This window comes from Odontesthes bonariensis, chromosome 12 (genome assembly GCF_027942865.1).
Source record: "Odontesthes bonariensis isolate fOdoBon6 chromosome 12, fOdoBon6.hap1, whole genome shotgun sequence".
Lineage (NCBI taxonomy): Eukaryota > Metazoa > Chordata > Actinopteri > Atheriniformes > Atherinopsidae > Odontesthes > Odontesthes bonariensis.
The window spans coordinates 29,597,546-29,605,291 of NC_134517.1; positions in this window are offsets into that span (position 1 = coordinate 29,597,546).

Consider the following 7,746-nt stretch of genomic DNA (forward strand, 5'->3'; position numbering starts at 1 on the left):
CTACATCTCTTCTGAGGAAGTAAGCGCAAGTTCAAACTCAGGCACAACACGTGCGCATCCTTTTATTCACCGTCTTGTTTGCCAGCTGTTCATACACCAGAATGAGGTTATTTTAAAGTGAGATGTTTTAATGAATGAAGACGTTTCTTTTGCCTTCCATGCGAAAAGTTTCTTTTTATATTTTCTGGTCTGTACATATTCACATACTATATATAAATATATACATGCATATATGCGGTCATGAAGTCTCGTGATGATCTGTTCTTTTTTGCCACCGTATGACTGGGTTAAGTTATTTAGTGCAGTTAAAAAGCTCAAATGTTTAAGGGCTAAAATTAATTTGTTGATATTAAAAAGCATCATCGTCGCCTTCTGACCGCCACGGATTTGATGTTTTTCCACAAACGCTGCCCCGAGTCTGACAATCTTTTTTTAATCAGCGATTTAAAAGTGATACTGAGGGATCCCAGCCGTAGCAGGAGGTTGGGGGTCATGCGATCGAAGGGGACTCTTTCAAGCAGATGCAGACTTGAAGGTTTTATCATAGGAAGCGCGTTCACACCTTTTAAGGAATTTCTCCTTCCTGTTTTTCTATGCTTTTCTGACCGTGTTCTTGTCAGTCGATTCGCTCCAGAGCTCGTGCTTTTCTGGTGCTGCGTCTTGACGTTCTCCAGAAATCGAGCACAAACTCGCATCGTGTTCACGCTCCTGTAATAACACCTGAGCTGTCGGTGCATCCGGTTTTACTTCACTGAGTAGGTGCATGCATTAGATTTGATTTTGATAACTTTAAAAGGACAGACAGCGCATCACTGAAGGTTTTTGTCTTTTATGTTTTGTTTCAGAGAAAGGAATCGGTAAAAGCTTGTGTCTGTGGTTTAATGACTGCTGTAATTCTTCTGCTGGAAAGTGTTGGATTAAACGACAATCGTGAAACCTTTGGGCCCTGTACATCTAAAGAACCAAAGACGAGTCTGGATCAGACTCCACTGCAGATCAGCGTGCACCGTTTCTTACTCGTTGGCGTGTTTCTGCTGCCTTCTGCGATCCGATTGGTTTCGTGTTTATTGCCAAATGGGGTGAAATGAAAAGTCGGCTTCCGTTGGGAGTGTAAACCATCAAATCCAATGTCGATTACAGAGATGCTCCAGGTAGTCATTCTTGAACAAAACTGGCCACGTTACAGTAATGATGAAGCATCAACTCAAACCTCTGATTACACATTGATAACAAAGTCATAGATTATTTCTGCACTCCTTGGCGATGAAACCATGAAAGGTGGGAAGGAGAGCGCAGCTCTTATAGAACTCGTGAAAACATCTCCATTCTGCATTAACAAGCTGTTTTCTCAGAGGTTTATTTTGGTTTGTTTTTGCCAGTTTTAACCCTTATTTTCTGAATACTTTGCCCATCCCTGGACTTCACCTTCGCCTTCTTTGGGTCAGAATCTTTCCAGCAGAAAAAATGAACTGTATGTGAGAGAAAGAGTTCCCTGTCTGTAGAGATGCTGCAGACGGGTCGCTGCTTACCCCGAGGCTGTGTCTCTGTCCTGAATAAAATGTGTAGAATTTTCCAGAAAGTTCCTCTGGCTCTCTTTCAACAGAAACTGTGAGGATGACGCACAACATAAGGCATCTGCTCCAGTTTTTGGTGAGAAAACAAATGACAATGATTAGAAACTTGGTGAATTTGGTAGCTCATTTTGTTACTTGTTATGAAATTAAACAGAATCTTTGTCATAAATGTGAGCTGAAAACAAATCGTCTGTAGATTCGCACACAGTTAATAAAGAAAACCAACATAACCAGTTTTTAATTTTTATTTAACCTGCGATATCAAGCCTCTCAGGTTCATTACAAACCTTAAAATCATTACTCCCAACCTATCTACATTCAAACTGGCATACTCCCTTTAACTGGACGCTGTGCACTTCTGTTTTATGCTTTTATTGTGTTCTTTATTTCTCATGTAAGGTGACCTGAAAGGCGCCTCCAAATAAAATGTATTAATATTATTACATTATAACCCATAATTTGACAAGATGTTCTGGGATTTTGTGTAATGGGCCAACCCAAAATGTTCCACACTAGTGAAACTGAATCTTTCAGCATGAGAAAACCCTTAAAGGCTGAGCCCACAAAGCTTGAGGGAGCTGGAGTAGTTATGTCCTGAATAATGGTGTCACTGGCCAGATATTATAAACTTAAAGAGTTTAGAGACGTACAGCTATAACAGCTTCAAAAGGTGGCTGAAAGTGTGAGTTTATACACTTTCTTCAAGAGAAAAAGTTGTTTTAATAGGTTCATCTCAATAAATCAAATCAAATTATTACTGTAAATATTAGAGGCAGCACACCTGGCTGGAGATGTTCTGACCTGCTATGATCACAATATTTAAACTTATTTTTTAAACAATATATAAGTCTTTATGTTTTTGTATGTCATTGTGAGTATACTGTGTATTCATAGGGATAATTGCTGCTCACGCGCTGCCGTCTGAAGTTATTTTCACATGATGGGAGAGAACAGACGAAGGTTGAGCTGCCCAGTGCATCATGGGACCTTTCCCCTACAGCCAGCTTAACTAAAAGATGGCTGCAGGGTTACACGAGCCAAATCTGACTGTGAGCTTTATCGAAAATGAAACATTTCAAGCCTAAACGTACAAGTAGAGAGCGAGTCTGCATCATGAACTCAAACCTTTGAGAAAGAAGGGGAGAAACTCCAAGAACCACACGTAAGCCTCGTTTCTAAGAGCGAAGGGCTCTGTTTAAATCATGTCACTACGAGGCCTGTGCTTAGTTTTTTGCACCACTTTGAGGCAGGACAACCGACTCTGACTTGAGATGTTACAGATATCACTGAGGCTTCATTGTCAAAGTGAAACAAAAAATCTAAAATCTATGTGAATGTAGAAACTAAACACATGGTTTCATGTCCAAGTCATCAGTGTTTTTACTTGTGGCGCCTAAATCACTTCCACTGAAGCCTGTTTTATTTGTTTTTAGAACAAATCAAAAGGCAAAGGAGAATCATTTCCAGTGTTAACACTCACTACAATTCCTCAAAGAATACCCATCTGTAATACTGTGTGACATTAGGGAAGGTAACTTTATATTCGATACATTTCTGAGACTTATTGCGTCACCATATGGTAAAAACTTTGCTTATCTGTCTTTTATTTCTTTACATTTTGTCAGGGCCAATCGATTCACATAAAATAAATTAGAATTTTCTGTCCATTATGTCTCAGCTCAGACATACGGTTAAATAAGTCCGAGGAAATACTTCAACAGCAAATTAAACAGCTTGAGAAGTAAATTAGTGACTAAAAAATTTATTTGAGGGGAAATTGCTCATTCAAAGAAATGATTTACGGAACAGCAAGTACGAGGGGATGGTAACATTTATCACAAGTTTTAGGAAATTAATTTAAACATTAATGAAAGTTGTTTACTTTTGATATTTTAAGTAAAGTTTTCTCTTCTTAACTGATTTTAAACTCTAATAAGCCACATTCACAAACAAGACAATCACCACAGATCTTGAAACTCCAGTTTCAGCTTCATAATGTCATAAAGAAGTTTATCAAACTGTCATGTCACTTCCGGGTCAAGAAACAAAGGAACTTGGGTTGGTGCGGATCAACACACCTAAAAAGCTTCATGGTAGCAGCCTTGTGTCTTTTGCTGCGAACCGTGTAGAAGGACAAAGAGGTTCATCTTTCTTTAAATAATCACAGTAAAGCTCTTTGAGAATGAACAACATCAGTGTCTTTATGGGAGGCAACATGGGGTCCATAAAGAAAAGAAAATGCACTAAACTGAAATGTTGAAAGTCTGGCCAACACAACTAAATAATGCAGTGGACAGAAAAGGTGCCTCTGCTTGTGTATGTCCCTGTGGACTCTAACAGCAGGTATGAAAAGAACTGTAAAGAAATCCGCCACCAGCTACATTTTTGTCACTTCTTTTGGATTGTGATGCAGTAAGTAAACTGGGAGAAATCCCAAACCAAGTGGCAGAAAGGGAGCGTATCCCCACCTGTCAGAGGAAATATAACCACAGCTCCACATAACTACATATAAACACACTGTGTGAACCATTTGGAGCTTTTTAGACCGAACAGCTTCTGGGGTGCAGAGACGCTCCTTCCCAGTGGCCTGTCCAGGATTTCACCATCTGTTAATAACAAGCTAATAACTGTTAGCTCTCTGTATGCAGTCTCTGTCTGCCGTATAGTCTTAAAGCTGAGCAGAAAGGTGTTTTAAGCTGTTCCTGCAGCCATGTCTTAGTTTAAAAAATAATACTGCCTTCTTTGACAATCATGGAAATAAATGGTTTAACTTCCTCCTTCTTTTTCTCTTCTGTTCCTGCTCTGCCCCCCAGACATCTCCTCTTCAACTCATCTGGATTTGGGGTCTTTTATTCCAGGCATTACTTGTTTTTTCGAAAGGCAAACAACATGCCATAGTGTAAAGAAAAGTGCTGGAAATACCAGCAGAAATCTTTCCAGCAGCACAGCATCCAAACCAGCATAAAACATCATGTGTTTTCAGAGGAAAAAGCTCCAGAAGCTGCAAGGAGAGACGCAGTATGTCCAAATATACTGCAGCAGGCTAAAACCTTGTTAACTTATTTTACAGGAGAGTCATGTGAGAAAGCTCCCAGCCTGAAAGAGGAGCGGAAACATACCGGGAGTTCTTCTCTGAGAAAGTTCCTGCGATCCTTTTTAGGCACTTTCAGACCACAGGAACGACATAAATGCAACACCAGTGGAGAGAATGTCGTATAGGCAATCATTATTATCATTAGCCTTTAAAAATCTAAACAAAACAAAGATGCTTTACTTCTCCTGCACGCTTTCTGACTGTTATGTCAAGTTATGTTGGGTCATGTTCAGCGTTCCTGCAGAGTGAATACAGCCAGAGAAAAGTGCTCACCAGTCCCCAGAACTTGAAGGAACCACCTGGAGCTGTTGGCCAGAAGGAACCTATTATGACTGATCTTCAGGAACTGCGATCCACGGCAGATTGTAGGAACTTTTTAGCTCCTGCCTGGCAGTAGGTGTGTTCCAGTCCTAAAGGAAACAGCTGTCTTTGGACTGTACTGTGACTTGGAAAACTGTTTTGTTTAGTTTTCAGGAACGTGTACACTGAATTTTATTTCTTCATCATAAAACCCTTTTCGTTGCTAACCATCTTCAATCTTCAAGTCTTCTGGTTTTAGCCTATACCAAAAAAAAAAAAAAATAAAATCTGTTTATTTGTTATTCTTCCATACTATTCGGAATCAGTTGGCTTGTTTTTGCACACATCTGATCAGATCTCCTGTGCTGTGAGTTCATAAAGCCTGTGTCTTTCAGTCCTGGATCCAAGGTCACTTTTTGTCTTACATTTCTGCGTAATTTGCGCACGCCGCATGGATTGTTTTAATCTCCGACATTTTGCGCAGCTTTTGACAAACAGATCTGGCAACCCGCTGTGGTCACTTCGTTAAAACTGATTTGGAAATAAAAAAAAACATCTCTTTTACTTGTGTTGTGTCGCTTTATGGGGTGAGTGAAGACTTGTGTAAGGCTACAGAAAGGGGGGGCTGTTTTCTTCACCGTCGACCCAGATCATGAATCCGATCTGCCCATTTCAAGACATTTGGACGCACCTGATCCGCCATATTAACAACGTGATCTTCTGCTCATGACACTTTTGGTGTAACCGATACAAAAACAAAAAAAACGTGCCTATTAATATTGCTTAATCTTACTTACAATGAACAACAGTGATGTCTTAACGCACTCATATATGTTTTTACCCCCTTCATGTCCACCCTGTTATATAAGAGGGACATTTTTAAGACATGTGCATCATTTTTCATATATGCTTTAAGGTTATCAGCAGTTTCCTCCGGCCGCTTGGCGTCTGGTGGAGGTCTGGATGAAATTAGTGAGGAAATCCGATGTTGTACCGACCTACACAGCTGAGAACATGAACTCTCTCAACCCTGATCTCTGCTTGTGATTGGACCCGCGCTGTGTACTTCATCGCAGCTTGTTTTTAGCTAAGAAAAAAAAGCTGTTCGGCGTCAACATACTCTCATTCTCGAGCTGAGCTGGAGTCAGTTGACATGGGAGATATGATATGTATCGATAAAATGCAATTAACTTAATGGGGCAATTTAATTGCCAGACATGCGATCCCTGATTGCCCCTTATGCGCCTGCGCGGCGAAAAAAAATATCAAGAAATACGAATGGATGCCATCAGAGAGTATGATAAAATAACAAGGTCTCACTCTGTCTCTACTTCCAGTTGGTGTAAAAGTTGAGCATCAGATGGTGTTTTTTAGAACATCAGCTGCATGTTATTGTCTTTTTTTTTCAACACCAACCCATATTTTGTTATTTAAATGTTTTCCCTCATCTTTGAACCACAAACTACTGTGAATTTCTGCGCATATGTAAACAATTGCTAAAAAAACAAACATAATGAGGCCAACATCCCAAATTCTTATAGATAGATAGATAGATAGATAGATAGATAGATAGATAGATAGATAGATAGATAGATAGATAGATAGATAGATAGGCCATGGAAATTCCCCTTGTGAAAGGTCCATCTTATCTTATCTTATGTTATCTCATACTTGTGCCTTAAAATCACAGAAGATTTACATTCAGAGGGTGACAAAGAAGAAGAAGAAAGTCAAAGAACTTGGGACTTGAGATGTGGACTTGGGAGGTTATAAAGTCACACATTTGAGAAATGGAGGATCACACTTATTAAGTGTTGCAAGAATAGGCAAAGTAATGAAGACTAATGGGCCATTCTCAACAGCTGGACGTAACTAAACTAATTTTGTGACTTCTGAATGTAACTGGCAGCACCAGATGACAACATAGGGATTTCAAAGCAAAGGAAATGAAGACATGGGCATTTACTACCTTTTTTTTCTTTTAATTTCACTTCACCAGTTTGGACTAATTTGTGAAGGCACATAAAAAAGAACCATTTTCAGAATGGGATTTCCTACCTTTGCATGACACTGTATTTTTTTTTACCAATACTTTAGATGTTGTCATTTCATTTTGTCTTATCAGAGACTATTAAGGTGTTAACTACTTGGTATCAATGTGAAACTTCTCAAATTGATAACTGAGATTAAAGTAACAACAGAAAGTTTAGGTAAAGTCTTGCTCTTTGGCTCCCCCCTCAGCCGTTTGATGTAACATCGTTGTTGTGAAAACAAATCTGTGTGAGCCATGCACATGAACAGCCATTATTATATCACATTATATTATATTACATTATATTAATTTGTTGTCATGTTGAAGAGGCCACGAAGACGCCATCAAAAGCCCATAAATATGTCAGGAGTAAACTCTGGGAGGAGTGAACTGCTGCCCCGGGGCACTTTAAGACAGTTTCAGGCCCAGGAATGTGCATAAAAAACGTCTGTGTACTTCAGAAATAGTCAAAAACACATATTTTTAAGGTTCACAAACTTCTCTATGGTTGCTTTAGTGCACAATTACATTTTGTAAATTTGAAATAATTAGTCTAATTTTAATCTTACCTTATTCTTATTTCTTATCATAATTTACTTATTTATTCTAATGCAACCTCAGATAAATTTTTTTCTTTACTGTGTTTAAGGACTTTTAGGCAAGGCAAGGCAAGTTTATTTGTACAGCACAATTCAACTACAAGGCGATTCAAAGTGCTTTACAGATACATTAAAACAGTAGAAATA